Below are 18051 nucleotides of genomic sequence, written 5' to 3' on the forward strand. Positions count from 1 at the left end.
ACATTTGAAGAATGTTCAGGCCAGGCGGTGGTGGCGCACACCTTTAATCCCAGCACTCGGGAGGCAGAGGCAGGTGGATCTCTGTGAGTTCGAGGCCAGCCTGGTCTACCAAGTGAGTTCCAGGAAAGGCGCAAAGCTACACAGAGAAACCCTGTCTCGGAAAAACCAAAAAAAAAAAAAAGAAGAAGAATGTTCAGATAAGACTCAAAATGAGATCAGGTGCCTAGGCTGCACCCCAGCAACCTGCGAATTCCAATGTCATCATCAGTCAACAACCTTGAGGAAGGCCAGATAGAAATTTGTAACATAACTAGAGATGAAACAGGAAAAGGTAGAAATCCCTTGGTTACTTACAAGCTCCTGAGGGGGGCTCTGCCTTAAACAGGGAGGAAGGGTAACTCCAGGGGTGGGAATGGTGGGCGGTGTGGGAGAAGAAGGGGGCAATGAAGTGAGCAGCTAGTGAAAGCTGCCTTGCAAGGTTCTGTTTCTCCACGCTCTGCCACTTCCTCATCCCTATCCTATGCTGGCTCCTTCTTCATACCTACCGTGTGTGTGTGTGTGTGTGTGTGTGTGTGTGTGTGTGTGTGTGTGTGTGTGTGTCTGTGTATGTCTGTGTGCATGTGCGCGTGTGCTGGTATGTGCACAAGTGTTGGGGGTATGTGGTGAGCGGATATGATATTTGTGTGTTATGTTTGTCATGGGTGTTTGCTTCTGTCTTGTTGTGCCGGGTGGGAGTGGGTGCGTGTTCTGGAGTGGGGAACACAAGAGAGATACTAACTGGTGGACTACAAAATGTAGGAAGCGCTGCAAAGCCCTGGCAGAGAGCTCAGCTCAGACTCCCAGTCCTGGTGCTCGGTAGGTTTGTCTGCGCCCTTGAGGCAGGTGCCTTTACGCAGCGGGTGCACCTGAGTGCGCTGTACTGCATGTTCCACTCCTGGTATGTTTCTACCTGACGAGTGAGAAACTTCTTTCAGTACCATTTGATATGTCTATTCAGGGAGTGTGATTTCCGTCACCTCTGTCCTGCTGTCTCCCCTCACCCTTCTCCTAGGACTCAGCCTTGCCGAAACCAGAGTCTCATATTCAACAAATGGCCTGAGACCCCTCTGCATATGGTCCTAGTGTCTGCTCTACAGTACCCAATGGGAAAGTGAAAGCACAAACTTCTTCAGAAGCCCAGGACACCAGCAGGTTGCCACCTCAGTCTCTGATTTTTTTCCCCCTTTGGTACCTGTGAACCTTCCTGCGGGGTTAACAGTGGGCAGAGCCAGAGGCACATGAAGACACCCTGAAAAAGCTTGTGGAGACCAGGGAAATGGGAGTTATCAGAGCTACACCCCAGGACCTCTTTGCACTTTCCACCCAGTGATGCTGCCCAAACATGCCATCGCGGCTTCTCAGTAACTTTCCACGTGCTCATCTTTCTGCTGGAATGACCTTCTCTGACCCACTGAGGCTGCTCAGGCAGGTGCAGGGAATGTGGAGAAGTACCTTTCCCTCACCACTGCCTTGCTTGGCTGTGTCTGAAGAAAGCAATGCCAGTCCTGTGTGAAATCAAATCCCAGATCACAAGCCTCCACTGCCTGGGGGCTGCTCAGGGTGGACCGACCGGTGCACAGAGGCTCCTGTAAGGCTGCTCAGAGCTGAGGCTGCTGATGCCCACTGACATTGGAGACCCATTCATTGTTCAGGTATTTTTTCTGCACCTCTATCACTTTATTAGTCACAGCTTGACCAGCTCCTTGGGAGTAGGCATCTTATCTTATTTTCCTTAGGAAATTAGATAAGTGTGTGAATTTGAGTTGGATGTCTCTGTAATTATAGTTCATCAGAATAATTAGCTCCACCGGGCCAACAGACAAACACTGGGATGCATAGTCACCTTACCATGTAGGTCATGGGTAAGCCATGTTTCTTCCAATAAGGGCCCAACATGGGTGAAGATGTAGGAGGAAGTTTAGGATCACCATTTTTGTAATAGACCGGGATTATGTCACAGACTGGCCTTGATCTTTCTATGTAGCTGAGAATGATCCTGAATTTTGGATACTCTTGTTCCTACCTCCCAAGTGCTAGAATTACAGAATTATGTACCACTATGCCTGGGTTATGCAATACTGCATACCAAATCCAGGGCTTCATGCATGCGAAGCAAGCCCTCTACCAACTAAGCTGCATCCTCAGCCCCAGATGTTTAACATCCTGCCTACTACAAGAGCCAGGAGTCAACCAGGAAGCTGGGTACCACAGCTAACACATCACTTGCTCATGTGCTCTCTGGCTTGGTCCTTGTCACCTGTTTCTACAACAACCCTGGGCAGGCATTACTCACAGTATTAGAGACAGGGTTTCTTGAGGCCGCAGCTTAAGCTGATCCTAGAACTTGGGATTTCTGGCTCACGGGCCACAGCACACTCTTCCTGACCATGGCCTCCTCATGGGGCAGCCAAGACAAGAAAAGGGTTGGCCCTGGAATGATGTACCTGGTAGGGCAGGCACTACTGACCTCTACCTTCTAGAACCTGTATCATAGCAACTTTTTTTTTTTTTATAGCAACTTTTAAAGGGAGACAGGTGTGTCCTGGGAGGAATTAACTGCCAGGAACACTGCATTGTCATAGCATTGAAGGAATTTATCAAGCACCTAATGTGTGGTCACTGCAGGGTCCTGTCACTACAGCAGTGAGCAGGACAAAGTCCTCTTTTACAGATAAACAAAGTTACATGAGAAAACGGCAGGGTTGTTTGGCTTCAAGCCCCCATTCAAGATCATTCTTTCCTCCCAGCTCATCTCCCATTATCCAAGCTATGTTCACTATGCTGGCTGCCTTTGGTCCACAGTCAAAGGAGTCACTGGCACTGCTGGAATGGCACTGGACATCTGGGATCATTTATGACAGTGTTTTAAAAAACTCTTTACTGTTGACAGATTTTTTGACCACTGTCCCTCACATTCAATTATATATCCTCCTAGAGCATTGCAATCCACAGTTTAAGACCCCATGTCCCTGCCAGGCAGTGGTGTTGCACACTTTTAACCCCAGCACTCAGGAGGCAGAGGGAGGCGGATCTCTGTGAGTTCGAGGCCAGCCTGAGCTACCAAGTGAGTTCCAGGAAAGGCGCAAAGCTACACAGAGAAACCCTGTCTCGAAAAACAAAAACCAAAAACCAAACAAAAGCCTCCACGTCCGGTGCTGTCACCGTCTTCCCTCTCTTCCCACTCGATTCCCTGTGAATTCTCTGCAGATCCTTCTTTTTCTGCCACAGTCATCTCGGGCTTCTCTGCTTCCTGTGCCTAAGCCCTGGGGTTGTTCAGACAGCACTTCCACAGGGAAGATGACTATGTGTTTGACAGGCACACACCTTCTTCTGCTCCTTTTTTCTCTTCTAATTTGAGATAAGACTTTGGTGTGTAGCCCCAACTAGCCTTGCAGCCCTAATCCTCCAACCTCAGCCTCCTGCATACTGGGATGGTAAGGCACGCGCTGTCATGTCGAGCTCCTCTGTTCCTTCTTATAAGAGCATCCATCGATCACAGCCCAGTGAAGCTTCTCTTTCCTCCTATCATCTCCTCTGGCAGACTGCAATTCTGTATTCCCAACCTCTGACTAGCACAGTTCCTGGCTCAGGACATAGTATTAGTGTTTAGAAATAGGATTCCATGAGCCAGGGTTTCTCTGTATAACAGCCCTGGATGTCCTGGAGCTTGTTTTGTAAAAAGAGGTTGGCGTTGAACTCACAGAGATCCACCTGCTTCTGCCTCCTGTGTACTGGGATTAAAGATATGCACCACCACACCTGGTTTACAGTGTTTTCATAGAAAGAGAAAGCAAGGAAGAAAGAAAGAAAGAGAGAGAGAGACAGAGAGACAGAGAGACAGAGAAAAGAAAGAAAGAAAGAAAGAAAGAGAGAGAGAGAGAGAGAGAGAGAGAGAGAGAGAGAGAGAGAGAGAGAGAAAAAGAAAACAGCCCCAATATGGTGGTGTACACCTTTGATCCCAGCTCTCAGGAGGCAGAGGTAGGTGGATCGCTGAGTTTGAGGCCAGCCTGGTCTACATACTGAATTCTAAGACAGCCAGGGCTATCTAGAGAGTCTGTCTCAAAACACAACAAAACAGCAAATGTTTTCGTCCTTTACCCCATCCTAAGGGAGACCTTGGAATGCATTCAGTAGCCCCAGCACAGCTGTGACAAACCAGGCCTCAGTATGCACTAGATAAGAGTGTTGTGTTGCTGTGACCAACAGCTGACAAAACTCCTTAGAAGGAAGACAAACTTATTTTGCCTCTCAGTTTTAGTGGGCTCAATTCATTGTGACAGAGAAGATATTTATGCCAGGAAGCTGGCTTTTCCCTTACACTCACCTCAGTGGGTGGTGCCATTCATATTCAAGGTGTGTCCTCTTCCTTCAGGAAATCTCCCCACAGACACACGAAAAGGTGTGCCTTGCCATCTCCTGGATGATGTTCCCATGAGGTTGACAATGTCACAGGAGGCAGTACCGACACATGGACCTTGGTGGTACTCTAGCCTATACCCCTGGTCAGGCTGAGGCTGTGGAAGGCATCTAGACTTGTGTTGACCTTCCTGCTGTGGATTCACCCCTTTAAGGGTGTAGGTGCAGTCATGGGTTTGTGTGAATGCCAAGCTGTGTTTCAGGAAAAGGACCTCGGATGTGCTGAGCACCCTGCTGCCCTAATTAGCCTGGGGACTTGGAATTCTTGGAGCATAAGACTTCAGTCCCAGGGAATGATAAACTCACAGTATCACTGGGACTGGAGGGCAGGCCTACACAAGGAGGAAGCTGGGATTTGCAGAAGACAAAATTAGTCAACAAAGATCTGCTGATTTTACCCTTAGCTCTCCCTCATCAGGTAGCCTGCCGGGGTAAGGTAATTAACAAATAGAAAGATCCAGGAGCTGCATGGATGTTTCCATAGAGCTGCCTCTCAAGACCTGATCTGGAGCTTGTTTGGAGAAGGTGGGTGATTCATTAAGCTGGGGGCAGGGAGAGTAAGTAGTACATGAAGGGATAGCACCATCCGCATCCTTCTGCCTCCTGCAGAAGCCTCTGTGCAGACATCAAAGGGTGGGGCAGAGGAATGGAAGGGAACCTGAGTAGGTGGGGGAAGTCTAAGGAGGTGTGGGAGGGAAGGGAGTGGGAGGAAGGCTGAAGAGAGGGGTTGTGGGGAGGAGCAGGAAGAAAGGTGGGAGATGGAAGAGCCTGTTGGGTGCAGATGAATAGCAAGAGAGGGAGGCCTAGTCTGGGACTCAGAAGAGGGAGGTGATTGTGATGAAGACCCCAGGGGACCAGAGCTAGGCATGGAAGTGGAGAGTGTGAGGCCAAAGTAGAGGTGTAAACTGAATGTGAGAACAGCGTTGTAGTACCACTGCTGCTGGATATTGAAGTAGGGTGTCTTCTGTGTGTATGTCACAATGCTGGGTGAGCTGTGACCAGACCAAGAAGTCAGAGCTTCGTAACAAGGAGGTGTGGTGTTGAGACCATTGTAGGATGGGTGAAAGTAATCCTGGAGACTGTTTTCAGGCAGCTCCCAGGGACTGGAGCATATATATTCTAATGGTAACAAAAGTCTATACAGGCAGCGCATATGCAGGCAGATATCGCCACCTACCTATTCCCCACTACTACCAAAGAACAAGGGAAGAGATACATAGGTCTTTCCAGTTATCAAGAAATTATACAGCCAGGAGTGCTGGTGCATGCTTGTAGTACCCAGAAGGCTGAGGCAGAGGCATTATGAGTTCAAAGTCAGTCTGAGATACAGCAAGATCCTGTCTCAAAAAAAAAAAAAAGTTTGAAAATTAAAAAATAAATAAATAAATAAACCACATCAAGTGTACTACTCTGAATGACTCAAAGTTTACAGAAAGCCTTGCACATTCATGCATATTGCTGCGGTATTCACAATAGCCAAGACATGGAACCAGACTATATGTCTACTAGATAAGTGAATGAAGAAAATGTGGTATACATACGCAATGGAATTTGACTCAGCTGTAAAAAAGAATGAAATGACATTTAAAGGAAAGCGGATGGAACTGGAAATCATCACAGTAAGTGAAAAACAAGCATGTCTTCTATGTGGAATCTAGATTTAAATATAATGACATAACAAACATATGTTACACTAAAAGATATATATTTATACACACACACATACATGCATGACATTGAAGTAGAAGGGGATTATTTGGGGAGAATGGGAGAGGGTAGGGAAGGACAGTAAGGGAGAAGGGAGAAGACATGAACAGGTGCTCTGTGTGTGTGTGTGTGTGTGTGTATGAAAATGTCACAGAAAAATCATTGTCTTGTATACTAACTAAAAAAGAGTTAATTTTAAAAGTTTTTAAAGTCAGGATCTCACTATGCAGTTCTGACTGGCCTGGAACTCACTATGTAGGCCACCCTACAGAGATCTGCCTGACTCTGCCTTCTGAGTGCTGGGATTTAAGTCAAGTGTCATGACATCAGGGCCTAATTTTAAAAAAAATTGTAAAGAATTAAAAAGAAATGATAGCCAACTTTTTGAGATGGGGGCCTTGCTCCTTGGGCTTGGCTGGCCTAGAATTCACTGTGTAGACCAGGCTGATCTTGAACTCATAAAGATTCACCTGCCTCTGCCTCTGAGTGCTTCACCACACCTGGTACTACTAAACTGGCAACATGAAGCAACTACACACACACACACACACACACACACACACACACACATACACACACACACACATACACACACACACCAGGCTGGAAAACAAACCCACGTTTTTGTACGAAGCAATAAAATTAAAGCTGGTAAGTGAGTATCTCTTCCCAGTGGAAAAGCAAAACAAACAAAGAAATAATGTCATCTTAGGCCAGATTTGTGTTGTTTGACTCATTAAAAGGTGCAAAGGCTTAATTATTAAAGATGTCTCCAATGCTAGATGTCAGAACTGAGTATAAGAATAAGAGGCAGGTATTTATCTTTAATGGGACCAACCATGGAAAATATGATCTAAGAACTGGACCTTTCCCTGCGAGTCTAAAACCCCAGTCACCCTAGGGTGCAATCTGTCCTCAAATCACCCTCTTCTGTTTCTACCCCCCAAACTCCCACCCCCACACAGAGCCAGAGTCTGAAACAGAGTTTGTCAGCATCCTGGCACCATCCCAGGGTGCCGTCCATGCCTACTGCCAACTCCGGCTTGGTGCAATCTGGAAATTCTGGTGTTGGAGGAGAGCCGGTAGAAGACAATGAAAGCAGAAAGGCTAGCCTACTGTAAGGCTGGCGACGGCCACACTCACCACTACGCCTCTGAGCACAGCGCCTGGCACACAGTTCAACAAATGCTCATTGAGTAAATGGATGACACTTTGCAGCAGCTAGAAGTTACATTTGTAGAACACTGGCCCAATCCCCTCCAGCTGGGAACTCTGGCAACTTCGAAGAAGTCACTGCCTTGATTTCCCTTTCAGACATCAGTACTCACTCATGACCCTCCACAATCTAAGTTATGCTTTGGGTCTGAAACACATGCTGCCCCATGCTGAGAAGTTTGAACATGTGATGCTCAACTAACAGTGCTGCTTTTGAAGGCTATGGAACCTTTGGGGTATGAGGCCTGGCTCATGATGTTAGTCACTACAAGTGGACCTTTGGGGGTCCTGATGTTTAATATTGATAGACAGGATCTAGAATCACCTAGGAGACCAATGTCTGGGCACATCCGTGGAGTATATTTCCAGATTTTTTTTTTTTATTATTTTTTAAGTTTTTCAGGTCAGGGTTTCTCTCTGTAGCTTTGTGCCTTTCCTGGAACTCACTCTGTAGACCAGGCTGGCCTCAAACTCACAGAGATCCTCCTGCCTCTGCCTCCCAAGTGCTGGGATTAAAGGCGTGCACCACCACTGCCCGGCTAGATATTTTTTAACTGAAAAGATCTATCATAAATATAGGTGGTACAGTTATGTGGCCTGGAATCCTGGAATACATAAACAGGTGAAAGCTAGCTGAGCACCTGTGTCGCTTGCTCTCTGAATGGTAACTGAGGATATAAGGTTCCCAGCTGCCCCAAACCTCTACTACCATAACAGACTATACACTTGAACTGAGGCAAACTGAACCCATTTCCTTCCTAAAGGAGTGGTTTTATTGCATCTGTCAGGTATTTTATTGTCCAGCAAGAAGAGTCACTAATCCATGGGTTATCCCAGCCTCTACCTCTGGTCTGATACTCTACCTAACCCACCTCAAGCTGCCAGCACTGTGTATGGAACCATTCTAGCTGCCCTGACCTCCCAGCCATGATGGACTGTTCACTCTGAAACAGGAGTCAAAGCAACTTTCCTTTAAGGTGACCTGTCAGATATTTTGTTAGAGTACGGATCACATCTTAGCACCTGACTCTTTCCAGTTCTGCTCAGTCCTTCACCTACTATCAATCCTTCCCACGCCCTCCTGAGAACACTCAGCACATACCACCTCATGGCCTTGCTAAGGCTGTTGGCTCTCCAAGAACCTCCTCCACAACTTACCCCTGGGTTGACACCTCTGTTCCACTGAAAGCCTCGTCTTCCTGGCCCACATCAAACATGCCCCTCTAGGAAACCTTCCTACATTTACCATGTCGCTTTGTCTGACCTTTCTCTTTAAAACAGTTATTTCTAAAATGATTTGTTCGGGTTGGGGATTTAGCTCAGTGGTAGAGTGCTTGCCTAGCAAGCACAAGGCCCTGGGTTCGATCCTCAGCTTAAAAAAAAAAAAAAAAAAGACTTGTTCTCTTATTCGTACGTCACCCTTTACAAGCCTTTGGATCCTTTTAGGCTAACCCTAGTTTATTCATCTTCATATACCCAGCTAGACTGTGCATGCAGAGGTGGGGGTGGGGATGTGGAAGGAGGAAGGTATCAGAGAGGTTCAAAGAGGTTGGTAGAAGAAATGTTAGTGGGTTGCTGTTAGAACTGTGGATTCAGAAACTGAACATTCTTTTTCTGACTCACATACTACTGAGAAGCAGAAGTACCACTAAGACAGGAAGGAGATAAAAGAGCCCTTACACCATTCTCCTGGGGTAAAAACACTGGTTCCCTTAGGTACTGTCCCCCTCACCTAACCCCGAGTTCCAGCAGAGAAGACATGCCCTGCTTTCCTCCTGTTTTCAGTCCTTTTTTTTGGGAAGAACTAGCAGCCCTGATCTCAGAGCCATCCCATAATAAGGGTATGTGCTTCTTCCGGCTTCCATCTGCCCAGTCATCTTGCTAATTGGAGGGACTCTGGTTCCCCAGGCAGTCTGGTTCTGTCAGGCAGAAAAGTCCTCTCTGGTTTTCTGGATGTAGTCAGTGTTCCTACTGGCCCCTCCTTGGGTGTTCACTTGTCATTCAGGCCTCATGAAAGGCTCCCTTCCAACTGCCCATTCACTGTAGCTCATTGTCCCTGCCCATTCATTCCCATTCATGGGGATAATTCCTCCAGCAGCCACATGCACAGGGGCGTGTGCACGTGTGTTGAGACCCCATGTCCCTATTAGCGCTGAGGCCACTTGAAATAAAAGGCAGTGTCGCCTGAATGCAGAACAGACTCCCCCCTCTAATGGATGGAGTCTGTTGTACTCAAGTTATTTCAAGAAATACCAGGAAAATGCATGGCTGCTGAGAGCTGAGAAGGAGGAGGGGCAGGGCATTCCTGGCAGCCACCTTCTTAAAGCACTGTCAGGGACTTGAGTCCAGATACTGCAGCAGGGTCCCATCTTTCCTGAACCAGCTCATTCTGGAGACGCACTCCATCACGCATGCATGGTCCTCTAACACTTCCTGGACATGTCTTCCACTTCCTACATTAAATCCCATTTCATTCAACCAGCACCTCTGCTCTTTTTGTTTTGTTTGTTTTATTTGTGGGGTAGTGCTGGGACTCAGGGCCTCCTGAATGCCAGACAAATGCTCTCTACTAAATTAGGTCCCCAGCTCTTCATGACATTTTAAAGATGGTGATTGATAGATGATACGAAGCAAACTAAAACTAAGACCATGAAACAGGAAATAAGAGAAAAATAGCCAAAGGACTGTGTTATTGATCATCTACTACTTGACCACTGAAGGACGTGCCTGCTGGCCACCCCCAGGTGCCCAGAACCAGCTTTGATTCTCCCTGACATTAAGGTTTGACCATCTCTGCAGAGTGTTTAAGCCAGGGTCAATTTTAATCCAACCCTTCACTGAGGGCCCTTCCCTAGTTGAAACTGGGACCCACAGGTCCAGAAGCCGATGGGCTTCTTAGCAATACCCTGCCAGTGTTGCCAAAGTCACTTCGTGGTCTCAAGAGATTTCAAATGTTGGGCAGGCGGAGGATGAACTCCAGTCTCTGTAAATGTTCAGAGCACCTGAAAGGAGAGGCTTTGCCCGTCAGTAGCTGTTTCAGGGCCTTCCTGGCTCCTGCTCCAGCAGACATTGGCTCCAGCAGACATTTGCTTGCCTAGTGAAAAACACCAGAATGTCTTCTCTTCCGGGACAGATCCCATCGAGGCAATTGGTCCTTCACAGGGGTGTTTTGTAACTAAAAAGACGAAGAGACTCTGGGATCACACAGGAGTCTGTTAGAATCCAAATCTGCCTTGACAAAAGGCCTTGGGGAAGCCCCTGAACTGTGTGGAACCCAAGGTTTTCCTTTTGCATCTGTATGTTTCTCAGCTTTAACACGCTGAAAAATTAGACTGGATATTGTCATGCTCCACATTAATAATGTTTGGTCAACACTGGACCACACGTCCAATAAAAGTCTTATTATAGTAGAAATGATGAGAAAATCTTATCATCTAGTAATGTTATAAAGCTGTAATATGGCATATCACTGATGTGGTTTTGGTGAACACTGCTGTATGAAAGAATATACACACAATTATGTATGGTACCTAATACTTGATCATAAAGGATTGTTCTACCTGTTATGGTAGCAAATCTTCATTGTTAGACAAGTTTAGAATCACCCAGGAGACATGAGGTGGGAAGATAGGCCTTGCATGTGTGTACCACCAATGGGCTGGGCTCTCAGATAGAATAAAAAAGAGAAAGCTGGCTGAGCACCCACATTCATCTCTCTCTGCTTCCTGACTGCAGATGACTGTAATGAGCTTCCTCACACACCTAGACCATGCATGCCTTCCTTGCCAGAAATAAAGCTCCCCTTTCTTACATTGCTTCATCTATCAGGTGCTTCATCACAGCAAGGGCAAAGATAGCTAATACAATGGCTTGTGTGTTATACAATACTTTTATCTACCTAGAAAAAAAGTTTCACTGTAAACAATATATAGCAGCCTCATGTTTCCCTTGATTGCAGGAAGCTGTGTGGGATGACTGCCCTGTACTGTTAGGTTTATCTAAATCACGCTGTGATGAATTCACCTATAGATAAATGTCTTGACTACGTCCCTGCCAACAGACAATGCCTGACGATAATGCTTTGTAGATGATGTCGTCCTGTGTATATAGCAAGTTTAGAACACCCCAGATGGTATTTGTACTCACGCACCCCAAGTTAATGACATTTAAAAATGTCTCTAGACATTGCCACATATTCCCTGGGGAGCAAAATCTTCCTCAGTTGGAAGCCATTGATACACCCACCCTGGGTTTTTTTTTCTAAAGATTTGATGATATATGCTGGTATATGTAGGTAGCTCACATAGCAATCCAGTACATAGGAAATGATCCATATATATTAGATCACTTAAGACTTTAAGCGACATTCTGTAGATTTTCCTTCCATATCCACTCACCAGGGACTGTCCTGGGGTGGAGTGCCACAATGCCTAGAGAAGAGCTCTGGGGGAGGCATCCAAGCCAAGCACTATCACTAGTGCCTTCATTAATCTCTGGATGAAAAACAGTAGACATCTTCAGATGCTCGGGTATATGTGGAACCGTGTGAAGGGAAAAGGGGGCTGTAGTTTGCTATGGTCAGGAATTTTGTTACTGCTGCCTTGTTTTTGGAGGTGCTGGACCTAGTATTTAGCACAAGCTAAGCACTGGACTATATGCTCAGTACATCTTCACTGTTTTGTTTTTATTTGAGAGTGGGTCTTATTAAATTGCCCAGGCTAGCCTCAGCAAGCAACTTTGCTGCCTAGCAAGAACTTGAATTTATGATCCTCTTAATCCAGTTTCCCAGGTACCTGGGATTACATTTAGACCAACACACTCATATACTGAGACCTAATCACCAATGGGATGAGGGTCTTTGGCAAGTAGTTAGTACTTCCCATGCAGGTAGAGCTCAGGTAGAGCCCTCAAGAATGGGATTAGTATCCTTATACAAAGAGGCCCCAGAAAGCTGCTTTATCCACTCCCCACACCACCACACAGAGACCGTGCAAGAACCCACACTCCCTGAAATAGAAATTGGACCCTCACTAGACCTTGAATCTGCTGGCGCCTTCATCTTCAATTTATCAGCCCTCAGAAATTGGAGAAAACACATCTACACATCTGTTGCTTAGAAGCCATGGGGTCTATAACAATTCTTTTTCTTTTTCTTTTTTTTTCTTTTTTCTTTTTCTTTTTTTTTTGTGGAGCTGAGGATCAAACCCAGGGCCTTGCGCTTGCTAGGCAACACTCTACCACTGAGCTAAATCCCCAACTCCAAACTTTTTTTTTTCATAGCAGCCCAACCAGAGTAAGACATTGCTGGAGGCCCAGAGACCGCAGTGTCTCAATTTTCTCTCGCCCCTGCTGTTCTGGGAGGATATAGAGTCCATGCTAGATGAGACAACAAGGACAGTGTGGCTAAGATGCTGAGTCTGTTGGCATGGCTAGGGCAAGGGAGGAAAGATCTAGGCTCTGTATGCTGCAAGCCCAGGCCACAGAGGAGAAGCTGCCTGTCCTGAATGCCCACTATACATTTGGCCTAAGCTGCCATGACCGTTCTGCTTGTCCAGAGCCAGGCTTCCTTTGCATGTGCATAGGGCATGTTGAGTCTGGAGGTTGCACTTCCTTAAGAACTAGAACCAGGGGGTTGGAGAGATGGCTCAGAAGTTAAGAGCACTGACTGCTCTTCCAGAGGTCCTGAGTTCAATTCCCAGCAACCACATGGTGGCTCACAACCATCAGTAATGAGATCTGGTGCCCTCTTCTGGCCTGCAGTCATACATGCTGTATACATAATAAATAAATAAATCTTAAAAAAAAAAAAAAAAAAGAACTAGAACCAATGGGAGTCTTCCAAGTTAGCACTGGTTTCTTCCAGAACAAAACCAATGGAACACTATCATCCCTGGACCTCTGCAGGGACTGGTCCAGGAATCCACTCAAATTTCAAAATTTGCAAATACTCAAATCTCTTCTCTTTCTTCTTCCTCTCTCTTCATCCTTTTCCTCTTTAAGACAAGAATTCTACCACTCAACTACATCCCAGACTTTGGTTTTTTGAGAACTTGAGTTCACAATCCTCCTGCCTCAGCCTCTCAAGTGTTTTGATTACAGAATTATGCCGCTACCTCCGGTGTTAAGTTCAGGATATAAAGTGGTATATTTGTATAGAACCAATTGCAATGTCTCCTATGTTTTAAATCATGTCTGCATTAATTGCAACACCCACCAAAATGTAAATGCTATGTGAATAGTTGTTGTATTGCTCAAGGAATCATGATTTTTTTTTTTTAAGTCTGTTCATGCTCAGTACAGACACAACTGTTTTTCCCTATATATTTTTGATCCAAGGTATTGGCTAAATCCACAGATGTAGAACCTGCAGGAATCTGCAGATAGAGAAGGACCTGAGGGAATCTGAAGGGCTCAACCTCTTTCTTTTTGTGTGTTTGTGTGTGTGTGTGTGTGTGTGTGTGTGTGTGTGTGTGTGTACATGTGCATGAGTGTACATGAGGGGCAAAGGTCAATCTAGGATGTAATTCCTCAGGTGCAGCCTAGGTACCGAATCTCATTTTGAGTCTTATCTGAACATTCTTTTTTTTTGGTTTTTTGAGACAGGGTTTCTCTGTGTAGCTTTGCGACTTTCCTGGATCTCGCTCTGTATCCCAGGCTGGCCTCAAATTCACAGAGATCCACCTGCCTCTGCCTCCCAAGTGCTGGGATTAAAGGTATGCACCACCACCACCAGGCAGGTGCTGTTCTTTTTATTCCCCAGACTGTCTCACCAATTAGTCTAGGCATCAATGAGCCTCAGGCATCCATTTGTCTCTACGTTCCAGTGCTGGGATTATAAACTCATACCATTATGACAGGCCTTTTGTTACATCTCTCTAGTACCTCAAACTCTCTTTCTTAATTTTTAAAAAATATTATTATTGTCAGTATGTGAGGCATGGGTGTGGGAGTACACAAGCCATTGCATAAGTGTAGACATCCAAGGACAACTTTATGGAGTCAGTTTTCTATGGGTTGCAGGGATCAAACCCAAGGCATTAGTCTTCATAGCGAGTGTTTTCGCCCACCAAACCATCTCACTAGCCTTCAACCTGTCTTTCTTGATGGTGGAACAGCAATGATAATGGACTTTCGGTCAGTCAACCAGACTTGTTCTGCAACACTAGTCACTAGGTAGGTACATGGCCTTGACTAAGTTGGTTCTCTCTAGGGATCCCTTTGTCATCTGCTCTCAGGCAGGCTGGCAACAGCTCCCTAAAGTGCACTGGGTAGATCTATAGGGCTCAGTGACCCAACCCACTCTGAGGAGGAAGGAAGGGCTATTCATGTGTACTCACCCACCATCAAGTACAGTCTCCCACTGAGAGTGCAAGGCCGTGCCAGAGCCATTTGAAAAGGAGTTGACAGATAAAAGGACTGAGCTGACAGTCTGAGCACAGACCAAGGCCAAGGCCAGACATCTCAGAAAGGCAGAGCTCAGGGGCCTGTGTAAAGATTTATGAGAGCACATGTGACAGGCGCTAGGACCCACAGAGCTGAGAGAGAGTCCAGCAGAGCATCTGAAGGGGAAAGGTTTTGTTGTTTTGGTCTTAATCATAAGATTAGCTGAGAAAAAGTAAAAAATAATAATAATAATAATAATACTTTTTGCTTCTCTCTCTCTGAGAATTGAGAACTCCAAAGTGTGTTCCGCAGACATGTGTGTATGGTATACACTGACTGATCTGTGGACTGGATTCCAGGCCCCTAGTCACATTCTCCTCTGTGTGTGTCACATCTGCTTCTCATCCCTACTTCAGGTCCCTACAATCTTCTGCTCAGTGAATGGTGACATCCTAGAGGATGGCCTGCCTGCTTCCCTGCCTCCAACTTCCTACACAAAGGTCTTTCCAAGCGTAGGTTTCAACACTTCATCACTATCACTTGATAACCTCATGGCTCATTTCCTTAAGACCCAAGCTACTACCTGATAGTCTCAGAAAACCTCTCCATGACATCATGAATCAATAAGCTGTGACTGACTTTTATTTTGAAATAGGGTCTCAATAGGTAGACCTGGCTAGCCTTGAACTATCCATCCTTTTTGTCCCATCTTCCAACTCAGCAGTGGGACACAGGTATGAGCTAGGAGCTTTAAAAGTGATGTGTGAAAATTATCATTCACTTCCTTTGTGAGACCTTGTTAGCCAAGCCTCTCAATGCTCTGAGTCCCTTTCTTTTTTTCTTTTTTTTTTTTTTAGCTGAGTATCAAACCCAGGGCCTTGCGCTTGCTAGGCAAGTGCTCTACCACTGAGCTAAATCCCCAACCAGAGTCCCTTTCTTTATCTCTGAAAATGATTTACAGTTCTTCCCCGGTGACCCTATAGGCACACAGTGAGGATCAATGACACAGAAAATGTCAACAGGCTTTCTACACTGTGAGGGGCAGTAACCCAGTTCATTTGGGTCTCTAGCACCTCCTTCAATGTCTACTTAAGATAATCTGCACATCTTTTCCCTTCGTGGGGATTCTTCATTTACTGGTCAGGTAAATCTTGTCCCCACAATCTCCCCATCTCCCCACACCACACCCTCAGGCATCACCACTACATCCACATCAACCAAGACTAAAGCTGGAGCGTGTAGGTTTCCAGACATAACCAAAAGAGTGCCAAGCTGTGCATAGTGGCACACTCCTGTGACCCCAGCAATTTAGTAGAAGCAGGAGAATCAAAAGTTCAAAGCTATCTTCAGCTGCAGAGTGAACTTAGGTCAGCATGGGAGACCCTGTCTCAAAAAAAAAAAAACCAAACAAACAAACAAAAAAAAAACAAAACAAAAAAAAAACAAGCACAAAAAAAGACAATGTGATATTTATATAGACTGACCAACAGGAAAGAATAGACTCAGAAACGGAAACTCACACAGGACACCTGAGTTATGACAGAGATGACACCCAGAGCAGCAGGAAAATAACTTCTGAGTTACCTGGTATCCATTTGAAAAAATCCTCTCTCTCTCTCTCTCTCTCTCTCTCTCTCTCTCTCCTGGTATCCATTTGAAAAAATCCTCTCTCTCTCTCTCTCTCTCTCTCTCTCTCCCTCTCTACCTCTCTCCCTCTCTCATCTATCTATATTCATCATTATTATTATTTGTAGCCAGATGTTTCTCTGGTCCTGCCCAACCCTGAGGTCCAGAAGAATCTCTCCCACCTGCGTTCCTGCAGCTGCTTATAAAATGATTACTCAGAGGCTTATATTAATTACATACTATATGGCCTATGGCTCAGGCTTCTTGCTAGCTAGCTCTTATAACTTCACTCAGCCCACTTCTATTAATCTGTGTCTTGTCACGTGACTTCATGGTTGACGGTACTTCCACATCTTCCGGCATCCCCCCCCCCCCACTTCTTCTCAGGTCTCTTCAGTTTGAATGTCCCACCTAACCTTATTCTGCCTCACCATTGGTCCAACAGATTTATTTATCAACCAATCAGAGCAACACATATTCACAGCATACAGAAAGACATCCCACAGCAATTATTGGTTTGGGTGTTTGTGAGACAGGGTCTCAGGTAGCAGAGGCTGGCCTCGAACTTGCTGTGCAATTAAGATTTGAACTCCTGACCTTGAACTCTGCCTTCCAAGTGTTGGGATTACAAATGGTTATGAAACTCATTAAAAAATGAAACAAAACGAAATAAAACAGAAGTTGGGGTCTCATTTAGGTCAGGCTATTCTCACAGTTACTCTGTAGCCAAGTGTGACTTGAACTTCTGATCCTCTTGCTTACTTGCACCTCTGGGGCTCTGAGCTTATAGGCATGTTCCAGCACACCTGGTGGCGATACTGGGGATCAAAGCCAGGCCTTTGTGCATTGTAGGCAATCATGATACCAACTATATCTTCAGCCATGAAGTCATGAAGAAATTCATCATGACTACTACTTAGCACTACATATACACATACAACTCCAGGAAGATTATAGCCAGGAATACTGAATGCAAAACTTCTAAAAAAAAAAATAGAGGCTATTTTCTTGATTTTTGCAAATACCTCACAGGCAGGGCATAAAATGTACTAACTGTGATGGGGAAATATTGGTAAGTAAGAGTTTTTCTTTGTCAAGGAGTTCCATCAAGAGCAAAAAGACAAAGCCCTGAGTGGAGGAAAAATATTTACAATACATATATCTAGTAAGGAACTTGCCAGAACACATACACACAAAACTGAACTCAAATTCTCAGTAAAGAGACAGAAGGCAAGTTCAAAATGAGTGAAAAATGTAGGCAAGTGATTTGTTTAAAATAAGAGGATATACAATGGCTAAGAAAGATGTTCACTATGATTAGTTATCTGGAAAATATAAGCCAAGGCCATAAGTAATGGCCTCTAGATCACAACTAGAATGGAAAAATGAAAAAGCCTGATAATATCAAGTGTTGCCAAGGATGAAGAGGGTGTGAAACTCCACCACTGTTGACAATAGTATAGATGTTCTTGGCTATCCTTGGACATGCTGGCAGAATGTCTATTCAAGCTGAGCATATGACCCAATGTTCCATTCTTACATACACTAGGAGAGGTGGTCACATGCTCTCTAAGAGTCCTAGCAGCGTTGTGTTTGGAGTCCCCAAGTGGAAAAATCTGGAAACTTAAATACCTGTTATTAGTGGATGGGTGCATTCATAGAACA

At 45.3% G+C, this 18051-nt stretch overlaps 1 protein-coding gene across 2 annotated transcripts in view; it reads right to left on the reverse strand.

The window, feature by feature from the left end:
- Positions 1-18051, reverse strand: part of Lzts1 (leucine zipper tumor suppressor 1) — a 55451-nt gene that overhangs the window by 22503 nt on the left and 14897 nt on the right. Inside the window, exon 1 of one of the 2 annotated variants that reach the window (XM_036166844.1) lies at positions 18019-18038. The exons of the other annotated variant lie outside the window; for it this stretch is intronic. The gene's annotated coding sequence lies outside the window, so the exon portion shown is untranslated. Of the gene's footprint in view, positions 1-18018; positions 18039-18051 lie in introns of those variants that run through there. 2 annotated transcript variants of the gene reach the window in all.

Source organism: Onychomys torridus, chromosome 17 (assembly GCF_903995425.1).
Source record: "Onychomys torridus chromosome 17, mOncTor1.1, whole genome shotgun sequence".
NCBI lineage: Eukaryota > Metazoa > Chordata > Mammalia > Rodentia > Cricetidae > Onychomys > Onychomys torridus.